Here is a 23493-nt window from a genome sequence, read left to right as displayed (position 1 = left end):
GCCCGTGTTTCTGTTTGTTTGTGCACCGAGGCAGGTAGAACTCCGGGGTCTTCGGGTGTTATCCCTGACACCTCTGGACGGAACCAAAAAGTCCAGAACTCCAGTGCCTATGCATCATCTCACAGGCTAGGACACAGGGCCAGTACCAATGCAGCACATATCATTTACTCGAAGGAGACAGGGGTCAGAACCTATGCAACAACTCACAAGCTCGAAGGCGACAGGGCCAGTCCCTATGCAGCATCTCACAGACTCGAAGGAGACAGGGCTGGTGCCTATGTAGCATATATCATGGACTCGATGGAGACAGGGGTCAGTAACTATGCAGCATCTTACAAGCTCATAGGAGACACGGCCAATGTCTATGCAGCGTCATACAGGCTCGAAGGAGACAGGGCCAATACGTATGCAGCATCTCACAGGTTCAAAAGAGACTGGGCAAACACCTATGCAGCATTACAGAGGTTCAAAGACAAGGCATTACCCATGCAGCATATATCACTGACTTGTAGGAGACCAAGGCTGATGCCTATGCAGCATCTCATGGTTTTCAGGAAGACAGAGGCTGGCGCCCATGAGGTATCTCATGGTGCCTATGTAGTAACACACGGGCTTGTAGGAGACAGAGGTCAGCACCTATGCAGCATCTCATGGTTCTGAAGAAGAGGCTGGTGTCCATGCAGTAACAAGCAGGCTTGAAGGAGACAGAGGCCAACGCCTATGCAGTCACACACAGGCTTGAAGGAGACAGAGGCCGGCACCTACGCAGTAACACCCAGGCTTGAAGGAGACAGAGGCCGGCACCTACGCAGTAACACCCAGGCTTGAAGGAGACAGAGGCCGGCATCTATGCAGTAGTACACAACCTTGTAGGAGACTGAGGCCAGTGCCTATGCGGAAGCACACAAACTTGAAAGAGACAGAGGCCAGCCCCTATGCTGTAATACATAGGCTTGAAGGAGACAGAGGTTGGTGCTTATGCAGCTTTTTATGGTTCTGAAGAAGTCATAGGTGGCGCCTATGCAGTAACACACAGGCTTGAAGAAGACAGAGGCCAGAGCCTATGCATTAACTCACAGTGTTGAAGGAGACAGAGGCCGATGCAGTAACACAAAGGATTGAAGGAGACAGAGGCTGGTGTCTATGCAGTAACGCATAGATTTGAAGGAGACAGAGGCTGGCACCTTGCAGCATCTCATGGTTCTAAAGCAGACAGAGGCTGGGTCCTATGCAGTTACTCTGAGGGTTGAAGGAGACAGGGGCCAGTGCCTATGCAGCATCATACAGGCTCAAAGGAGACAGGTCCAATAACTATGCAGCATCATACAAGCTCGAAGGAGACAGGGCCAGTACGTATGCAGCATCTCACGGGTTTGAAGGAGACAGGGCATGCACCTATGCAGCATTACAGATGGTTCAAAGACAAGGCCATTACCCATGCAGCATATATCATGAACTTGTAGGAGACCAAGGCTGATGTCTATGCAGCATCTCATGGCTTTCAGGGTGACAGAGGGTGGAGCCTATGCAGTATCTCATGGTGCCTATGTAGTAACACACAGGCTTGAAGGAGACAGAGGCCAGCACCTATGCAGCATCTCTTGGTTCTGAAGAAGAGGCCGATGTCTATGCACTAACATGCAGGCTTGAAGGAGACAGAGGCCAGAGCCTATGCATTAACGCACAGTGTTGAAGGAGACAGAGGCCGATGCAATAACACATAGGAATGAAGGAGACAGAGGCTGATGTCTATGCAGTAACGCATAGATTTGAAAGAGACAGAGGCTGGCACCTATGCAGCATCTCATGGTTCTAAAGCAGACAAGAGGCTGGGTCCTATGCAGTTACTCGCAGGGTTGAAGGAGACAGGGGCCAGTGCCTACGCAGCATCTTAACGGCTCGAAGGAGACAGGGCCGATCCCTATGCAGCATCGCAAAGGTTGAAAAGAGGTAGGACCAGGACCTATGCAGCATCTCACAGGCTCCTAGAACACAGGGCCAGTCCCTATGCAATATCTCACAGGTTCAAAGAAGACATTAGGCAGTGTGTATGCAGCATCTCGCATGCTTGGAGGTGACAGGGCCAGTACCTATGCAACATTTCATAGGCTTGAAGGTGACAGGGCCAGTACCTATTCAGCATTTCACAGGTTCAAAGGTGACAGGGCCAGTACCTATGCAGCATCTCACATGATCAATGGAGACAGGACCAGCCCCTATGCAGCATCTTACAGGCTCGAAGGAGACTCCGTACAGCATCTCACAGACTTGATGGCAACAGGGCCAGTACCTATGCAGCATCTCACCGGCTCGAAGGAGCCAGGGCCAAGTACCCATGCAGCAATATCATGGAGTCGAAGGAGGCAGGGGTCAGTACCTATGCAGCATCTCACAAGCTCGAAGGCGTCAGGGCCAGTCCCTAAGCAGCATCTCACAGGCACGAAGGAGACAGGGCTAGAACCTATGCAGCATATATGATGGCCTCAAAGGAGACAGGGGCCAGTGCCTATACAGCATCTTTCAGGATCAAAATAGACAGAGCCAATGTCTATGCAGCAGGGTTGAAGGAGACAGGACCAGTACGTATGCAGCATTTCATAAGATTGAAGGAGACAGGTCTAGTACCTATGCAGCATATATCATGGACTCGAAGGAGACAGCAGACAGTGCCTATGCAGCATCTTGTAGGCTCAAAGTAGACAGGTCCAATGTCTATGCAGCATCATACAGTCTCGAAGGAGACAGGGCCAGTACGTATGCAGCATCTCACAGGTTCGAAGGAGACATGGCAAGCACCTATGCAGCATTACAGATGGTTCAAAGACAAGGCATTACCCAAGCAGCATATATCATGAACTTGTAGGAGTCCAAGGCTGATGCCTATGCAGCATCTCATGGTTTTCGGGATGACAGAGGCTGGAGCCTATGCAGTATCTCATGGTGCCTATGTAGTAACACACAGGCTTGAAGGAGATAGAGGCCAGCACCTATGCAGCATCTCTTGGTTCTGAAAAAGAGGCCGCTGTCTATGCACTAACATGCAGACTTGAAGGAGACAGAGGGCAGGGCCTATGTAGTAACACACAGCCTTGAAGGACACAGAGGCCAGCGCCTACGCTGAAAACCCAGAGGGCCAATACCTATGCAGCATCTCACAGGTTGAAAGGGGACAGGACCAGGACCTATGCAGCATCTCACAGGCTCGAAGACGACAGGGCCAGTCCCTATGCTGCATCTCACAGGTTCAAAGGAGGCTGGAGACAGTGACTATGCCGCATCTCACAGGCTCGAAGGTGACATGGCCAGTACTTATGCAGAAACTCACAGGCTCGAAGGCGAAAGGACTGGTATATATACAACATCTCAAAGGCTCGAAGGTGACAGGGCCAGCACCTATACAGCATCTCACAGGCCTGAAGGCAACAGGGCCAGTACCTATGCAGCATTTCACAGACTTGAAGGCGACAGGGCCAGTGCCTATTCAGCATCTCACAGGCTCGAAGAAGCCGGGGCCAGTGCCTCTGTAGCATCTCACAGGCTTGAAGGTGACAGGGCCGGCGCCTATGCAGCATCTCATATATAGCCTATATAGTAACACACAGGCTTGAAGGAGACAGAGGCCGGCACCTATGCAGCATCTTATGGTTCTGACGAAGAGGCAGATGCCTATGCAGTAACACTTAGGCTTGAAGGAATCAGAGGCCGGCGCTTATGTAATAAGACACAGAGTTGTAGGAGACAGAGTCTGGTGTCTATGCAGTATCTCATGCTCCTGAAGAAGACAGAGAGTGGTGCCTATGCAGTAGCACACAGGTTTGAAGAAAAGAGAGGTTGGCACCTATGCAGTAACACACAGGCTTGAAGAAGACAGAGGCCAGCGTCTAAGCAGTAACACACAGGGTTGAAGGAGACAGAGGCCAATGCCTATGCAGTAACACACAGGCTTGAAGGAGACAGAAGATGGTACCTATGCAGTAACATGCCGGCTTGAAGGAGATAGAAGCCGGCACATATGCAGCATCTTATGGTTCTGAAGAAGAGGCAGATGCCTATGCAGTAACACTTAGGCTTGAAGGAATAAGAGGCCGGCGCTTATGTAATAAGACACAGAGTTGTAGGAGACAGAGTCTGGTGTCTATGCAGTATCTCATGCTCCTGAAGAAGACAGAGAGTGGTGCCTATGCAGTAGCACACAGGCTTGAAGAAAAGAGAGGCTGGCACCTATGCAGTAACACACAGGCTTGAAGAAGACAGAGGCCAGCGTCTAAGCAGTAACACACAGGGTTGAAGGAGACAGAGGCCAATGCCTATGCAGTAACACACAGGCTTGAAGGAGACAGAGGCTGGTGCCTATGCCGTACCGCATATGTATGAAGGATACAGGGCCGGCACCTATTCAGCATCTCATGGTTCTGAAGCAAACAGAGGCCTTGTCATATGCAGTAGCAGTCAGGTTTGAATTAGACAGAGGCTGGTGCCTATGCAGCATCACATGGTTCTGAAAAAAACAGAGGTCGGTGCCTATGCAGTAACACCTAGGCTTGAAGAAGACAGAGGCCGGCACCTATGCACTAACGCACAGGAGACTGAGGCCGGTACCTAAGCAGTATCAACAGGCTTGAAGGAAACAGAGGCCAGCGCCTATGCTGTAACAAACAGGCTTGAAGGAGACAGAGGCCGGCGCCTATGCAGCATCTCATGGTTCTGAAGAAGACAGAGGCTGACTCCTATTCAGTAACACACAGGCCTGAAGGAGACGGGCACCACCACCTATGCAGTAATACATAGGCCTGAAGAAGACAGAGGCTGACTCCTAAGCAGTAACACACAGGCTTGAAGGAAACAGAGACTAGCACCTATGCAGTGCATCTTATGGTTCTGAAGAAGATGCGGATGCCTATGCAATAACACACTGGCTTGAAGGAGACAGAGGATGGTACCTATACAGTAACATGCAAGCTTGAAGGAGACAGAGGTCGACACCTACCCAGTAAAACACAGGCTTCAAGTAGACAGAGGCCGGCGTCTATGCAGTAGCACACAAGCTTGAAGGAGACAGAGGCCATACCTATGCAGTAGCACACAGGCTTGAGGGAGACAGAGACTGGTGCTTATGCAGCATCTCATGGTTCTGAAGAAGACAGAGGCGGCGCCTATGCAGTAAAACACTGGCTTGAAGGAAATAGAGGCTGGCACCTATGCAGTAACACCCAGGCTTGAAGGAGACAGAGGCCAGTGCTTATGCAGTAACACACAGGCTTAAAGGAGACAGAGTCCGATGCCTGTGCAGCAACACACAGGCATGAAGGAGACAGGGGCTGGTGCCCATGCAGTAATACATAGGCTTGATGGAGAAAGAGGCCGACACCTATGCAGCATCTCATGTTTCTGAAGAAGACAGAGGCCAGCGCCTATGCAGTTACACGCAGGCTTGAAGGAGACAGAGGCTTGCGCCTATGCAGCATCTAATGGTTCTGAAAAAGACATGGTCAGTGCCTATGCAGTAACACATGGGCTTGAAGGAGTCAGAGGCCGGAGCTTATGTAGTAACACACAGGGATGAAGGAGACAGAGACTGGTGCCTATGCAGTAACACATAGGCTTGAAGGAGACAGAGGCCAGCACCTATGCAGCATCTCATGGTTCTGATGCAGACAGAGGCCGGCACCTACGCAGTAACACACAAGCTTGAAGGAGACAGAGTCTGGTGTCTATGCAGCATCTCATGGTTCTGAAGACGACAAAGGTTGGTGCCTATGCAGTAACACAGAGGCTTGAAGGAGACAGAGGCCGGCATCAATGCAGTAACACACAGGCTTGAAGGCAACATAGGTCAGTGCCTATGCAGTAACACACGGGCTTGAAGGAAACAGAGACAAATGCCTATACAAGAACACACAGGCTTGAAGGAGAGAGAGGCTGGTGCCTATGCAGTAACATGCAGGCTTGAAGGAGATAGAGGCTGGTGCCTATGCAGTAACATGCAGGCTTGAAGGAGACAGAGGCTGGTGTCTATGCAGCATCTCATGGTTCTGAAAAAGACAGAGGTTGGTGCCTATGCAGTAACACATAGGCTTGAAGGCGACATAGGTCAGTGACTATGCAGTAACACACGGGCTTGAAGGAAACAGAGACAAATGCCTATACAAGAACACACAGGCTTGAAGGAGAGAGAGGCTGGTGCCTATGCAGTAACATGTAGGTTTGAAGGAGATAGAGGCTGGTGCCTATGCAGTAACATGCAGGCTTGAAGGAGACAGAGGCTGGTGTATATGCAGCATCTCATGGTTCTGAAAAAGACAGAGTTTGGTGCCTATGCATTAACACAGAGGCTTGAAGGAGACAGAGGCCGGAACCTATGCAGTAACACACAGGCTTGAAGGCAACAGAGGCTGAGGCCTATGCAGGAACACACAGGCTTGGAGGAGATATAGGCTGGTGCCTATGCAGTTACATGCAAGCTTGAAGGAGACAGAAGCTGGTGTCTATGCGGGAAACATCCTTTACCACGCAACTTTTACCACGCAGTGCCTTTACAACGCAGGTTTTACAACGAAAACCATTACAACGCATTGCACTGGGGGGCGCTCTAGGATAGGGAATAGTTTTAATTTACTATCCAACACCTTCCCTACTATCCACGGGGACTGGAGTTGGAAAAGTAAATTAAACTATTCACTATCCAGCACCCCCCAAAGCAATGCGTTGTAATGGCTTGCGTTGTGCAGCAACACACAGGCTTGAAGGAGACAGGGGACGGTGCCCAAGCAGTAACACATAGGCTTGATGGAGACAGAGGCCGACACCTATGCAGCATCTCATGTTTCTGAAGAAGACAGAGGCCAGCGCCTATGCAGTTACATGTAGGCTTGAAGGAGACAGAGACTTGCGCCTATGCAGCATCTAATGGTTCTGATAAAGACATGGCCAGTGACTATGCAGTAACACATAGGCTTGAAGGAGTCAGAGGCCCGAGCTTATGTAGTAACACACAGGCTTGAAGTAGACCGAGGCTGGTACCTATGCAGTAACACACAAGCTTGAAGGAGACAGAGGCTGGTATCTATGCAGCATCTCATGGTTCTGAAGAAGACAGAGGCTGGTGCCTGTGCAGTAACACAGAGGTTTGAAGGAGACAGAGGCCGGCATCAATGCAGTAACACACAGGCTTGAAGGAAACAGAGACAAATGCCTATACAAGAACACACAGGCTTGAAGGAGAGAGAGGCTGGTGCCAATGCAGTAACATGCAGGCTTGAAGAAGACAGAGGCTGGTGCCTGTGCAGTAACACAGAGGTTTGAAGGAGACAGAGGCCGGCACCAATGCAGTAACACACCGGCTTGAAGGCGACATAGGTCAGTGCCTATGAAGTAACACACAGGCTTGAAGGGAACAGAGGCTGGTGCCTATGCAGTAACATGCAAGCTTGAAGGAGACAGAGGCTGGTGTCTATGCAGCATCTCATGGTTCTGAAGAAGACAGAGGTTGGTGCCTATGCAGTAACATGCAGGCTTGAAGGAGACAGAGGCTGGTGTCTATGCAGCATCTCATGGTTCTGAAGAAGACAGAGGTTGGTGCCTATGCAGTAACATGCAGGCTTGAAGGAGATAGAGGCTGGTGCCTATGCAGTAACATGCAGGCTTGAAGGAGATAGAGGCTGGTGCCTATGCAGTAACATGCAGGCTTGAAGGAGACAGAGGCTTGTGTCTATTCAGCATCTCATGATTCTGAAAAAGACAGAGGTTGTGCCCATGCAGTTACACATAGGCTTGAAGGAGTCTGAGGCCGGCACCTATTTATTAACACACAGGCTTGAAGGCGACAGAGGCTGGTGGGGAAGCAGCATCTCATGACTCTGAAGAAGACAGAGGCCAGTGCCTATGCAGCATCTCACAGGCTCGAAGGAGAGAGTCCCAGTACCTATGCAGCATCTCACAGGCTCGAAGGAGAGAGTCCCAGTACCTATGCAGCATCTCACAGGCTCAAAGGCAACAGGGCCAGTCCCTATGCAGCATCTCACAGGTCGAAGGAGGCACGCCAATACCTTTGCAGTATCTCACAGGCTCAAAGAAGATTGGGCCAGTACTTATGCAGCATATATCATGGACTCGAAGGAGACAGGGCGAGAACCTTTGCGAAATCTCAGGCTCAAAGGAGACAGGGCCAGTACCTATGCAGCAACTCAGATGCTTGAAGGCGACTTGGCCACTGCCTATGCCTCATCTCACAGGCTCGAAGGAGACAGGGCCAGTACCTATGCAGCATCTCACAGGTTCAAATAAGCCGGGGCGAGTGCCTATGCAGCAACTCACAGGCTCGAAGGAGACAGGGCTAGCATCTATGCAGCATATATCATGGACTCGATGGAGACAGGGGTCAGTACCTATGCAGCATCCCACAAGCTCGAAGGCGACAGTACCTATGCCGCATCTCAAAGATTAGAAGGAGACCTGGCTAGTACCTTTGCAGCATATATCATGGACTCGAAGGAGATGGGTCAGTACCTGTGCAGCATATATCATGGACTAGAAGGAGTCAGAGGCCAGTATCTATGCAGCATCCTACAGGCTCGAGGGAGTCAGGTATGTTTATCTTTATGTGTTGGTGTCTCCAAGTGTGTTGATCTCTGTGTGCAAGGTGTCTCTAAGTGTGTTTTGCTGTGTGCACAGGGAAGCCAATATTGGTGGTTCTCTCCGTGTGCATTAGATGTATGAATGTGTGTTGCTCTGTACATGTAGGCGTGAACTATGTCAAAGTGTGAGATTTTAGCACAAATCCCTGCCTACAGTTGCTAGTAGCTGTAAGGAAATGCCCATGTACCACTAATGGAACGCCCACTTGATGAAAAGTAGTGCAAAGTAGCCCATAGCACAATTTTGTGTTACGTTGGCCAACTTTCCAGCACATTGCCTGATTTACTTGATTTATTTATTATTTATTTATTTAGAAAGTTTTGTACAGCGCGAACGTGACCCTCGAGGGTATCAGAGCGCGTTACATGCAGACAACACGATTAGCACGTGGTCAGATCAACATGCAAACATATGCGTGAGAGACAAACAAATCAACAATTAAGAATAGGCTAATTGTGGTTGGAGTGTAATATAGCCAGTGCTGGGCAGGATAGTCTACATAAATTGCGATCTGAGTCTATTCAATGACATCTTTAAGTTGATTTAGGGTAAGAACTTAGGGCCCGATTCACAGAACTAACTTAAGACAAAATCCTAAACGTATTACTTTTGGTATTCACAGAGGTTAGGATTTTGTCTTAAGTTTGTCTTAAGACAGACTTAAGACAGACTTAAGACAAAATCATAACTTAAGTCTGTCTTAAGTCTGTCTTAAGACAAACTTAAGACAAAATCCAAACTTCTGTGAAGACCAAAAGTAGTAAGTTTAGGATTTTGTCTTAAGTTTGTCTTAAGACAGACTTAAGACAGACTTAAGATAGACTTAAGACAGAATCATAACTTAAGTCTGTCTTAAGTCTGTTTTAAGACAAACTTAAGACAAAATCCTAACTTCTGTGAAGACCAAAAGTAGTAAGTTTAGGATTTTGTCTTAAGTTTGTCTTAAGACAGACTTAAGATAGACTTAAGACAAAATCATAACTTAAGTCTGTCTTAAGACAAACTTAAGACAAAATCCTAACTTCTGTGAAGACCAAAAGTAGTAAATTTAGGATTTTGTCTTAAGTTAGTTCTGTGAATCGGCTCCTTAGGGGCCATATTATCAAGACGGGGCGAAAAAATTATCACCGCTTTATCGTCAGGAAAGTGCCGCTAAAGTGGCGATAAGGGGCTTGATAATGTGCTCTATAGAATTCCAATAGAAGCCCAGGTTCTAGTGGGAAGGACATCAAACCTGGGCTTCTATTAGAATTCTCCAGGGCATATTATCATTCCCCTTATCGCCCCTTTTTTTATTTTATTTTTTATTTCCTGACGATAAAGCGGCGATAATTGTATTGCCCCGTCTTGATAATATGCCCTTAGACTTTGGAAAGTAAATGCCACCACAACACTTTGTAACAGATTTGCATTATAAAAGTAATGCAAAACTGGTGCAAAATGTTGGCAAATCTGGGTTAAGGAAGCCAGGCCCTTTCTAAAAATGTCCCTCTCCTTAACAACATACTTGGCTAACTCACCTTCCCTCCCCATTATCAATACAAATGACAGCGCTTAGGAAGAGTTAATCATCAGACCCTTACTAACAGGCCACAACTGAATAACTAAGGTGACCCAGTCTCCATCCTCCCACACTTCATTGTCAAAGGCTACGGGCCTCACCTACAAAGCCATTACACCGCTGGTGCATCACTTTGTTTGATGCACCGATGGCGCAGTGTGCCTTCCCATATTTACAAGGCCACGTAAAGTCACCCCGCGTAAATAATACCATTCAAAAGTCCAGTGGTTCCCTAAAGCAAGTTGTCGTAATGACTTTGCACGGTAAAGGAACGTGTGGTAATGACACTTTCATTGTATTGCCCGCATTGTAAACGCATGCGTTATTCTGTCATACAACCATCCATATATTATGTACTTCCTGGTGTAAGCGCCATACAAAAGCCAAACTTATCGACTTCGTCAATGCTAGCCCTGCCTGTCCTGCCACCCATACCTCGCTGAGGCACCTCAAGCCTTATAAAGAAATCCTACAGGTCTAAAACATACAGGGCCCGATTCACAGAACTAACTTAAGACAAAGTCCTAAACTTACTACCATTTTGGTATTCTTAGAAGGCACTTGCTCATTTCGGTATTCACAGAAGGCACTTACTCATTTCGGTATTCACAGAAGGCACTTACTCATTTCGGTATTCACAGAAGGCACTTACTCATTTCGGTATTCACAGAAGGCACTTACTCATTTCGGTATTCACAGAAGTTAGGAGTCCTAACTTTTGGACTCCTAAATGCCTTCTGTGAAAACCGAAAGTCTTAAAGTTAGGATTTTTCTCAGTTTAGGAGTAGTAAATTTAGGACTTCTAACTTTAGGGCTCCTCAATGCCTTCTGTGAATACCGAAAGTCTTAAAGTTAGGATTTTTCTCAGTTTAGGAGTAGTAAAGTTAGGACTCCTATCTTCTGTGAATACCGAAATGAGTAAGTGCCTTCTGTGAATACCAAAATGAGTAAGTGCCTTCTGTGATTACCGAAATAAGTAAGTGCATTCTGTTAATACCAAAATGGTAGTAAGTTTAGGATTTTGTCTTAAGTTAGTTCTGTGACTCGGGCCCTCAGTCATTCTCGCCCAGCCCCTCCCTTCGATAGTACTTTACTACACCCTAAAAGCTTTCGAAATGTTCTAATTGTGTGTATCATAAGCCAAAGATAAGAAGGTATTGTTTAACCTGGTGTACAGCCAATGTTAAAATAAGAAAAATCCAATGTTAAAAAAAGGAAAATGTCTATTTCTAGTCTTGTGTCCAAAAACAAGGGATCTTATAATAGGAATAAAGTCATAAATTCTTCACAGGTTCTCGTAAAAGGCCACCTACAGAGGGAGGATAAGATATGCAGTCAGAGTAGAGTACCCCTTTCCCGAGCACTAATGTGGAAATAAAGATCTGTTTGGTGATGCCTGCTGTTAATAAAAGCTAAAATCAGATACTAGGCTGCTACCCAAAGCTGGGCACAACGACCCACTCGAACCTGGGTTTTTGTTGCCAAGGTCGTAGCCTGATCCAAAGCCAGTTTTGCATAAGGCGTGCCAACGACCAGTTCAATAACAAGTTCCTCGGCCTGGAGTATTCCATATGAAAAATAAGGGGCACATTTACAAGGAGCACGTGCTACTGCAGCAGCATTTTTTTAACGCTTTTTTCTGGGACATTATTTACAAAGTGATGCTAGAGGCTTTTAGCGTAACTTTTTCAACTCCTGTGTCTATTTTTCACAGCGTCAAATCCTGTTGCGGCAGTTAGCTATGATGACATACAAGGTAGACGTTCCCCCTTAAAAAGGGGAAACATCCTTTACAACGCAACTGTTACAACGCACTACCAATACGACGCAACCATTTCAACGCAAGTCATTACAACGCATTGCGCTGGGGGGCGCTCTAGGATAGGGAATAGTTTTAATTTACTATTTAACACCTTCCCTACCATCCACGGGGACTGGAGTTGGAATAGTAAATTAAACTATTCACTATCCAGCACCCCCCAACGCAACAACGACTTGCGTTGTAAATCTTGCGTCGTAAAGGCATGCGTTGTGATAGCATGCGTTGTAACGACAAACATCCCTTAAAAAGCCATGCAAAACGGACACAGCCAAATTTACAATGATTAAGGAAAATGATGCTACTTTGGCAAAAGACGTGCAGAGGGCCAATAGCAGCAGAATGTTATAGCTGCGCAAAACCAGGCATAAAAATTAAACATGTCCACTGATATAAAAGCAGAACATACTCAAATCACTCGGGCAAGCTCAACAGCACCATCGACCCACTCCTATTGCAGCTTGGAGCACCAAGAAGACCACCACCACCATCACCACCACCACCACCACCACCACCACCATGGAAGCAGCGCAGGAGAAGGGAACGGACATACCACCAGAGGATTACCCGTATCGACCTCAGGGAGGAGGACGTCTTTGCCCATTACAAGCTCAGGAGGGAGTCCATTGTCTGCCTTCTGCGCCAGATTGCACCAAGGCTGCAGCTAACATCTCAGCGGTGCACCAACATCCCTCCGCAGGCCCAGCTACTGGCTGTCCTAGACATGTTGGCATCTGGAACTTTCCAACCCACCACAGCTGGAGTGGCAGGAGTATCCCAGGCATCCTCTTCTAGATTCCTCACCTCCGTCATGGATGCTATCATGAGCCTCACACCCCAGTACCTCTTTTTCCCCAGCACAACGCAGAACCAACAGGAAAACAAGCAAGGATTTTATGCCCTTGCAGGATTTCCCCATGTGTTGGGAGCAATGGACGGTACCATGTGCAACTTCTGCCTCCAGCGGCTACATTACACCTGTACCTCAATAGGGAACATACCTATTCCATGAACATGCAGGCAATTGTAGACCACCTGGGCCTCTTCATCAATGCCCTCGCAATATACCCAGGCAGTGCTCATGATTCCTTCATCTTGCAGCATTCCACCTGGAGCACTTCCAGGAATGGACCTATGGGAATGGCCTACTGGTCGGTAACCACTTCTCAAGCACATGACAGACCGCATGACAGTCAATTATGTTGGAATACATTATCAATTTGGTGTTGGGCTGGATAAGACAGCACCGATGTAGTAGGTGTGGGCCTACATACTTGTGCCATCTTGCATGGCATATGCACAGCACAATCCCACAAGACACACATGTTCAGTGCGCCTACTCCACTGTGGGCCACATGTACAAGTGAACTGCGCTGCACGAGCGTCACTGTTCATGATGCTCTGGTGGAGCAGGTCTCCAACTCATATCAATATCATGCAACGTCCGCCTGCGTGCCCTTGCACGGCCTCATGGATATGGAGTAAGGCAAGCCAGAGCAAAGTGCAGCATTCATTCACCGGACGTTAAGGATGCGTTCCATGGGCCTTGCGGTGGCTTTTCCTGTGCAACACCAATGAAGATCTCACACATTTCCACATCTTCAAGCCTCAGGGATCCTGGGACTGTTTACAAATAATGTGTCTCCCAAGGGGGGGGAATTGAGGATACTTAATTACATGTCTCTATGTCATGCCACATTACTATGTGTACTGCATTTTGCAGGACACACAGAAGGAGGAAATAGCATAGATTTTTCACTTTTGGTGCAGGAATGTGTCCCTTATAGCATTTGGGGCCATATTATCAAGAAAGGGCGATACATTATCGCCGCTTTTATCGGCAGGAAACTGCCGCTAAAGCGGCGATAATGGGCTTGATAATATGCCCTTGTGAATTCCCATAGAAGTCCAGGATAACACCAGAACCTGGGCTGCTATGGGAATTCACAAGGGCGTATTATCAAGCCCATTATCGCCGCTTTAGCGGCAGTTTCCTGCCGATAAAAGCGGCGATAATGTATCGCCCTTTCTTGATAATATGGCCTTAAGTTAGTTGAGGACAGTATTCTGACGCACGTGCACCATGGTGCAAGGGGGGTTTGTTGGCTCTAGTCACTACCATGTGTCGGTGTATGTAGGGCACATTCCACCCCTTCACTTTGGATGCAGGTCAGCGCAGTCAGGTGACATCCAGTGCTGCCCAGTGGCAACAACTGCTGCATGAGGCCCTGTGTGTGCATTCAATGGTGTGAAAGAGCCGCACTAATGCAACAAAATGTGAAATACTGCATCCAAACACCCTGTTGAAGAAGGGATTCCCTGTCTCTAGTCTGTGTGTCCACAGGGAAATCCCATGGTCAGGAGGCATTTGATGTATCCCAGACCTGGGGAACTGAGAAATACAGTCAAATTTTAACCTTGCAAGATCATGTCTACCATGCTACATTACATCACTCATCATATACACAGATCCAATCCTGTGTGCACACGGTTTTGCAGCGCACAAACCACTCTATCAGCCCTCCAAGGCTCCAGATGAACGCATCATTTTTCATGTAAAACTAAGGAAAACGATTAATGATGTCTTTCATATGGCGTCAGTACCCTAATACAAGTGTTATCTAAAACAGAAATTTTTCAACGTTCTGTTATTTTATTAGTCTTGTTTTATTATGGCTTTTTATTATCACTTCAGCGATGTCAATTATCGTGATGTTTTAAGGTTTAAGGTCATGCAACATCACTTCGTAGGAAGATTGATGGTCAAAGGTCTTATGATGTCACTTCTTGTGATGTCAATAATGTCAGGGATGTGTGATTTCATTTCCGCGACTCCTGGCATTTCGGTGAATCGATGTCCATGTGTAACTCTAGGGCTTGTAGTCTCCCTTCAGAATTGTTATAAATTTGGTTCACATTGGCCACCCAAACGCACCCTTGTCCCACCCAGATAAAAAGTCCTGGAACCGGGCCTGCCCTGATCTAAGCCAAATAGTCCTTATGCCTCCTTTCTCATTACCTACAAGGACCATTGAATACGGTCACCCCACTCTGCACTACACGAACACTACTAATTGTCCGATAGACCTTTTTCCTACATCTTTTATTGAGAGGAACGCAGCTTTCACAGCGGCAGCTGCTGCTGTTAAATATATCAACTGCTCATCTCATGAGAACAAAGTCCCAGAACCTTTAAATCAATCACTGATTTATCTTCATTGAAAAAGTCTGATTTGGTCCACATGAACGAGGAATTACCTTAAAGCGTGTATCACCTTTTTTCTTACAAAAGTTATAGAGACGGTGATAAACCTTCCATTGTCCAACCATGTGTAACCCATGGATTGTTTGGAGATTCGCAATCACCATTTGGACAATGAAGAGCGACTGGTCTTGCCTTATTGGCTACAAGACCAATTGTTGTGGTCAACCGACTACGGATCCCTGGTTCTTCTGGTGCAGTTGAATTTCCCAGGCTACCTTAGACATGATCAATCATAACGTGCTACTTGATCATCTGTCCGGAGTGTCTAAGTCGTCAATCGGATGGATTTGGACTTCCTCTCTAACAGAACCATATCAGTCAAACAAAGCCAAATGACAGGATGAACTGGTTCCTCTATATATGAGGTAACCTGGTGCACCTGAAGGGTGTCCAGTATCCCCTACTTTGTTCATTATTTTACTCAACTTTTGAATAAGTTCCTTGAAAGTCTGGCCAAAGAGCACAGGCCTCACATTTATGTCGATGACAAGATCAACGGGCAACCATCCTAGAGGTCTAGAAGACATTGGGTTGTATGATGCTGTTCAGATATGTATCAAATGTAATTAGTTTGTTTTAAAGACATCAAAAACAGGGAATCTAATTGTAAGATCTTGCCATCAGTTAAGGAAGTTAGGACCAAACCACTGATCAATCCATTGCAAAGAGTACAAATTCAATTAGCAAAGAAAAAAGTGGAAAAAAACTCTGCGGTGCCCTTGATGCGTAGGTGACTCCAGAAGAGCGGGTACGTCTGGTAACCAAAGCCTGCCCTTATTGCATTTGCCTATTAGGAAAATGAGACTTCTTCTGCATGATTATCTAACGGCAACACTTGCGTATCAGTTATTGATTCACAATTTGATGATAGAGACTCACTTTTTGGTTGACCTATGGCGAGAATACTGTGCCGATGGCAAAAAGTTGAGAACTATTCTAAATTTGCTCATTTGTCCTTAGTTTTACAATCCCTTTGACTGGCGATTGATTAAGGCCCATTTTAAATCTGTTCCCTGATACTCTTTAATCAATTTCTGCATGGTAAAGGTCCATTTCATTGGACAGATTCTATCTCATGGTACTTTTCAACCAAATCTGAGATCTGCAGGTGTTAATGTGTCAAGCATTAGGAATTTTTGTCGACACTCTCCAGGCGGTAAAGCCCTCTCAAAGTGATTTTCGGATGAATAGCCTTTGGGATTATGTACAATTCTAATCCTGACCCAGTTTTTAGAAAATATCTAAAGTCTTACTTGGTCTTGGTGATAAATCCACCAAACACTGGAATGCTGTTGGGTTTTTGTGTAAATGCTTTCTGATTTCAATGTTCCCTAGTTGCTTAGCCATGTAACTCTTTTTGAGGTGGAGACCAAAAACTACTTTGCATGTGTTTGGTCCCTGTTTGTAATGGCACAGTGAGTGAAAACAATCTGGAATGGTATGTGCCCAGAGCAACTTCCCGTAATAAAGGATAAATTACCCTTTTCAATCCGTCACTCTTTGGGGCACATTATCAAGCCCAACATTGCCGCTTCAGCGGCCGTTTTCGGTCGAAAAGTGGCGATATATTTATCTCCATATCATCAATGCGCCTCTAACATGCATTAGCGCATGTTAGCAGCAGTTTTATTAATGCCTCAACTCCAGGGCCGGACTGGCCATAGCGGGCACCGGGTGTTTCCCCGGTAGGCCGCTAGGGTGGGGGCCGGTTTTGGGCCCCTAAGGGGCCGTTTTTGTTACCGGGGGTCGGCTGTATCAGCCCCCTGTAACAAAATCGGCCCAAACCGGCCGTTGCAAACTGCTTGGCTGCACTCCCCCTCCCCCCAGGAGGGCCGGCAGAGCAGTTTACCAGGGCCGGTTTCTGTTCCCAGTCCGGCCCTGCTCGCCTCGCATCACTAATTAGATGCAAAGTAGGCATTCCTTCACAAAACAACAGCAAAATAGTTGCAAAGACAACATCACGCTATTAACAAGCCGGACCCGGACACGCGATGCGATAAAAATAGCCGTGCTAACCGCTGTTATCGCAGGAATCTAACGCTATCTTTTTAATGGGAGGTGGATTCACAGGTTAAGCCTACACTCCCATATTTACAAGCTTTTCATTAGCGCTGTGAAATCATCACTTAATTTCACACGCCTATGATTTTTATCCTAGTCTATCGCTGGTTTGAACATCGCCTGTTAGCAAACCGTTGCTAATACGCCGCTAACACTGAGATGTGATTCAGCGATTGTTGGGACGGGAAGTCTCCTACATGTCTCTGGAGAGAGTGCTTCCCCTGCCTTATGCTAATCTCCAGGCAAGTCACTCAAAAGCTACTGTATGGTTTCTAGATCCCTACCTCAGTGAGCATGACGATCATACATGTCCACTGAGGGTCTCCCTGTTTAAAGGGATTGAGACCCTAGAGCTGGGCTCTGAGGTCGAGGGGGCATGCCTAGTGCACCCCTATTTTTCAGAGAGTGGCTACTGCCCTCTCTATTAAGGCTGTGGTAGACTGACAGTGGTGGCAGCAATAAATCTATAGTCAGGAGGGGTGAGTCACTAGCCACCCTCCTGATCAAGTCTGTGCAGTTTGCCATGCCTGTGGGCCTGTTGCCTTTGTCTGACTGATGTGTGTTTGAGAGCCCCTGGGTGTACTGGGGAAGAATGGGGATTTGAGCCAGTGTGAGGAATGTGAGCTGTCCTGCTGGACATCCCAGCTCTATCCCCGTGCCCCTCCCTATTTCCTTGGAAAGGCCTGGTGGGCTGGGGGAGACACTCAGCTCTTATCTGGGTTTAGCTGCACTAACTGTGTGGATAGGACCCTCCCCCACTGGTCAGGGCCTCCTGGGCTGGAGTTAATTAAAATTCCTCTCTAGGGGGTTGCACAGCCTGATACCAGAACAGGACCTGCTACATGCTTTACCCATGCATTGAACACGCAGTGAATGGTCTGTGATTGGAGATGTATTCAGAATGCAAAGAGCGGCAGACCCTCTGATTGGATGAGCCTATCAATCAGAGGTGATAAAAGTCTGGCCTGAGTGGTCAGCTGTTGTTCAAAGACTGGTCTATGTCTGACAAGCGGACACACCAGAGCCCTCTGACGGTAACCAGCCGCGACCCCGCGGTGTGAAGGCAGAAGATAAGACTCTGTTCACTGCGGTCTTTAAGGACCAGCTGTTCTTGTGAGGCTTGGAGGAGCGTTTGCTTTGGACCAAGGAAATTACAGACAGATGCCCAAAGTGTGGGAAGGAAGCTTGCGGCACATCACCAAAGGTGTGGAAAGGAAGCTTACAGCACATCACAGAGGCTGGTGGAAAGAAGCTTACAGCACATCACAGAGGCTGGTGGAAAGAAGCTTGCAGCACATGACGAGAGCCAGAGAGAGGAGGATGCTTGATTCTAGTCTTTGAAGGTGAGATCAAATCCCCTCTAGGCTCCTCCCTTGCGCTGTGGGAGCCTGTACAAGCGGTAACTGGGAAGAGAGGCCAGTGAAGCAGACCCCCACCTTTCTTTTTGTGATCTCTGAGGGTATCAGGGTGAACTGGCACTCTGTCCAGCCACTACCCTCCTTCAGCTAGCCAGTGGCTACTGGACTAATGGGACTCCAGTAAACTGTGCCAAGAAATCCGGCACCTTTGATCAGATCCCTGACACCACTAGAGCGGTGTCCTCACTCACAATGGGAGGGCACTTCTGTTGCTTTGGGTGGGGGGTTATGGGGCTGATCATGAACATTTGACTTCACATCATATGCTGAAACTATATCCTTTCAATACAAAGTTTGGTATCAAGGCTCTAGTGAATGAGAACAGCTCTTTGTAACATGATCTGTAATATGCAATGCTTTCTGTGTGTTTTCATGTTAACTGTGTTTTTATAGTGCTTGGCGTCTAGGCGCTATAATACTGTTTGGGGTCAGAACTCTGTCCCAGAGGGTTGTAGAGACTTCTGGTTTTCACTGTTTATCCTAGTTTTATGTGTAGTATAATTCTCTTATGTGTATTAAAGTACTTTTCTTTTATAAAAAGTAAAGCACTGACTGGACATTGAGTTTATCAGCTGGTGGTACGGTTTACACTGTATTCTGAATGTCTAACCCCTCCTCACTTCCTTGAGGAAGTCTTGGACTGCTCTGTCTCGCTACCCTGAGAGAGTCAAGTGCTGGAGAGGAGTACTTGGTTATCCAGTTTTGGGTCCTTTAGTACTGAGGCCCCAGGACACCAGTGAGGGAACACTCCAGTTGATGCGATTGGAGCGCAGTTACCCCTGAGTGCCCTGGCGCCCAGGAAGCCGGGTCTAACAGCGATAGACGGCGATAGACAAAAACGCGCAAAGCACGATTTGCGATCATTATCACAATTACTTGATAATATGGCCCTAAGTCTTTCTCACCAAGGCCTGTTTACAATGGAGAATGTGGTCAAACTGCCCAGACTACCCTCATTAAATGTAATTAAACCCAAAAAGACTTGCAGACAGGTATCACCATTCATGTAGTGAACTGATCACCTGCCGCAAGGATTCAATATCTGATATATGCACTCATTTCTCACTGAGTTGCCTTTAATGGCACTGGGGTGGACAGACCAGAGGCAGAAAAGTGTTGCTTCCAGAAAGCTACAACTAATCCACAGGAAGTCACTTTATACAACTTCAGGGGTTCTGATCAACAAGGAGAGGAAAAGAAAACTGCACGTCTGATGGACTGACTATCGATCAATCAGCTTGGATTTATAAAGCACAGCTATTCACCCGTGAGAGTATCCAGGCGCTATAAGCAGAACCTCCTGGGAAGGAGCTCTGACTATACCACGTCCGTGGCATCCATGGTCCTGGTCAATTCAGAGATAGTTACATTTCCAACTGGGCTGAACCCTGTGTCCCACTCCACTGCCCAGTAACGTTCCTCCCTTCCTTCATCCCTCTCATTACCCCCTGTCCAGTCCAGGGTCTGCACCGTGGGAGTGGCCTGCACAAAGACCCATGGTCCTGCCATATCCCCCTCCCCTACGGGAGGGGGGGGCAAACCAAGAGGCAAAGTAGGCTGACCCACTGCCCTGTGCTGTATGCTGTAGTCGGAGGAAGAAAAGTGGGAATGACACAACAAGAGACCAATGGGTGAACAGAGGTGGCCGAAAGCCCCCTTAAGTAAGTATATTTTACGTATTATTTTAGTAAAACCAAAGGGGCACAATATCGCCGCTTTAGCAGCCGTTTTCAGCCGAAAAGCGGCAATTTAAATATCACTCTATTATCAAGGACATGCTAACACGTGTTACGTTGAGTTAGCAGCCGTCTTTTCTCCACTTTGTATGTCAGCAATTATTATCGCTAATGTCAAGCAAAGTGGACGTTCCTCACAGAACAACATGGGTAAACATCGCTAAAACTGCATCGCAATATTTACAAGGATGCCCCAGACCCGCGAATCAATGATCAAAGTCGCGCTAAGGCCCCTTTATCGCAGGATTTTTGGAATAGAATCTTCTCGTCTAAGAATTTCCGCAAACGGTTCTATATATAGGTTGAAGAGGAGGGGGGAAAGCGGGCAGCCCTGTCTTGTACCTCTAAAGATCCCGAGTGATTCAGACAGTGTACCATTTATTAGAAGCCGTGCTGTTGGTGATTTATATAAGAGCTTTATTGTTCGACAGAATTTCTCCCCTAAGTTGACCTTCCTTAAAACGTCATTTAAGTAGGACCAGTTTACCCTGTCGAAAGCTTTAGCCGCGTCTAAAGTGAGGGTTGCCAGCGAGATAGAAAAAGCTGAGGCGATGTCGATTGCACCCACTAGGTCGTATGTTAAGTCGGAAAGCTGACGCCCTTTAATAAATCCCTTCTGGTCTTGATGGATTATTTCCCCCACTACTGAGCCCAATCTAGCTGCCAAGATGGAGGCGAATATCTTGTAATCATTATTCAATAATGATATGGGACGGTAAGACCCACATAGTGTTGGATCTTTCCCAGGTTTTGGAATCAAGACTATAGTAGCCTCGCTCCATGATCGAGGGGGGTCGTTGCCGTCCTTCAGGATACCGTTGAAGAGGGCCGTTAAAGAAGGGACAATTGTATCGGCCAAGGCTCTATACAATTCTCCAGGTAGTCCATCAGGGCCTGTGGCTTTGCCATGTTTTAATGCAGAAACGGCCTTTCTAACTTCTACCTCAGAGATGTCCATTTCTATTGCCTCGCTTTGTGTTTGCGAGAAGTGTAGAAGAGATATCTGATCTAGCCATGTATTCCTTGCCTGTTGGTCATCTGTGATGTCTTCCCTGTATATTTCCGCAAAGAACTGCGTAAAGGCAGTACTAATCCCTACATCTGATGACCTGGGCTCATTTTCCCCCTCAACCATAATCCCTCTTATGAAATTCTTAGCTTGGTCTGCTTTAATCCTCCAGGCTAAAATCTTACCTGCGGTTTCTCCGAATTCGAAGCTGGATAATTTACTCGCCTCCCATCTCTTTGTGACCCTTTCTTGTAGGATATCTTCCATCTGATTTCTGAGGTCTGACATATTTTTTTGATCTTGTAGTGACCCGGTTGTACCCCCAAGCCTTTGTTCGATAGTCTCCATCTCCTGTTCAAGGTTCTGGATTTTTAATAGATAGTTTTTCCTCTTAAAGGAAGCTCTGTTGGTAATGCAACCTCTCAGGTATGCCATAAGAGTTTCCCAGACCAAAGCAAGAGAGGTCGAATACAGGTTGATATCTAAAAACATCCTAGCTTCGGAGTTGAGGTGTGTCACTTCCTCCGGTCCAATAAAATAGTTCGATCAAATGACCAAGAGGGGTGATTTTTTTGAGCTTGAAGTTTTAAGATGAACGACAGAGCTGAATGATCGGATAGGTGAGAGGGTATATACTTAATGTTAGATGTGGAATTTTGGAGACAGTAGCTAAACAGGGCTAAATCTATTCGTGATGTGTGTTTGTATTTTAGGTTCTTATACGAAACCCCCGGTTTAGTGCCAGCTCTTTCTCTCCATATATCTGCCAGACCTAAATCCTCCATGATCCCTTTAAGAAATTGTCTAGATTTTGAAGGGGGTTGACAGCTATGCCTACTAATATTGGTGGTTTTGTCTAATTTCGGGTTTAGAATAACGTTGAAGTCCCCTGTCCAAATTATGGGGTCCGAAGTGGTTATTAGGTTGTTCCTTATTATTTCCAAGAAGGATGGATCATCTGTATTAGGACCATAATATCCAGCTAGATTATACCTCTGTCCATGTATAGAGAGGTTGACTATGAGCCATCTTCCACTGTTATCTTCCCTAAATTCAAGAATCTGCACATTTGCTGATTTTTTGCAAATTAAGAGAATACCTCTTATATTTGCGTTGTGGTCGGTACTTAAGAATACGTCTATCCATTTTTGTTTTTTTAGTATTGAGTCTGCCTCGTTTTTTAAGAGATGTGATTCTTGGATAATGATGATCTGCGCCGGGGAATCGCGCAAATATTGTAAAATGCGTTCTCTTCTCCCTTGAACGCGCAGACCATTCACGTTCCAAGATAGGAAATGTACCGATGTCATTGTTCCTTCCCAATATTCACTTCCATGCCACACAGTTTGATATTATTTACTTTGTTGCTTTTAGTTATTTTATCTAAGGCAGTTGGACTATAAAAAAGAAAAGTCTGTCTTGAAGGGCCAAGCTTCTGAGGATAATTTTGAGTTTTTATGCTTTTGTGTCCCCCCCCCCCCCCCCCCCCCCTTTGGAGAACCCGTCCCTACTTACTCCGGCCAGTTGTTGAGCCGGTTCGCGCCAATCTATGCCCTCCTTCCCTCGACACGGATTACACTCCTTAAAAATAACTAGAGAGAAAAAACAGTGTTTTATCCTGTGCTTTCACCATCACCATCACCCTATTGATTTATTTATTTATTTACGTTCCCCAGAAAGTGTGAGTTTATTTTTTTTTTCCCTTTCCTTCCCTTTTATATTCTCTTTTTTTTCTCCTTTTTTTCCTCTCTTTTTCTTCTCTCCCCTCTCTCTTTTTTTTTCTTTTTTCCCCTCTTACTCCTTTTAGTTTCCTCCCTTTTTTTTTGTTATCACTTCATGTTTTCCTTCTTCCCTTGTTCCTCCCCCTGTTCCTCCCAACTTTTCTACTTTTTTTCTTAATTTGCCCTCTGCACTTTTCCCCCTCTTTTTTTTTTTTTTGTCCCAAGTTTCCTGAGGGTTTCCAGTAACTCGCAAGATGCCTTCTTGAAAA

This window comes from Lissotriton helveticus, chromosome 11, assembly GCF_964261635.1.
Source record: "Lissotriton helveticus chromosome 11, aLisHel1.1, whole genome shotgun sequence".
In the NCBI taxonomy this organism is placed as follows: Eukaryota; Metazoa; Chordata; class Amphibia; order Caudata; family Salamandridae; genus Lissotriton; species Lissotriton helveticus.
Note: the sequence above shows the minus strand (reverse complement) of the source record.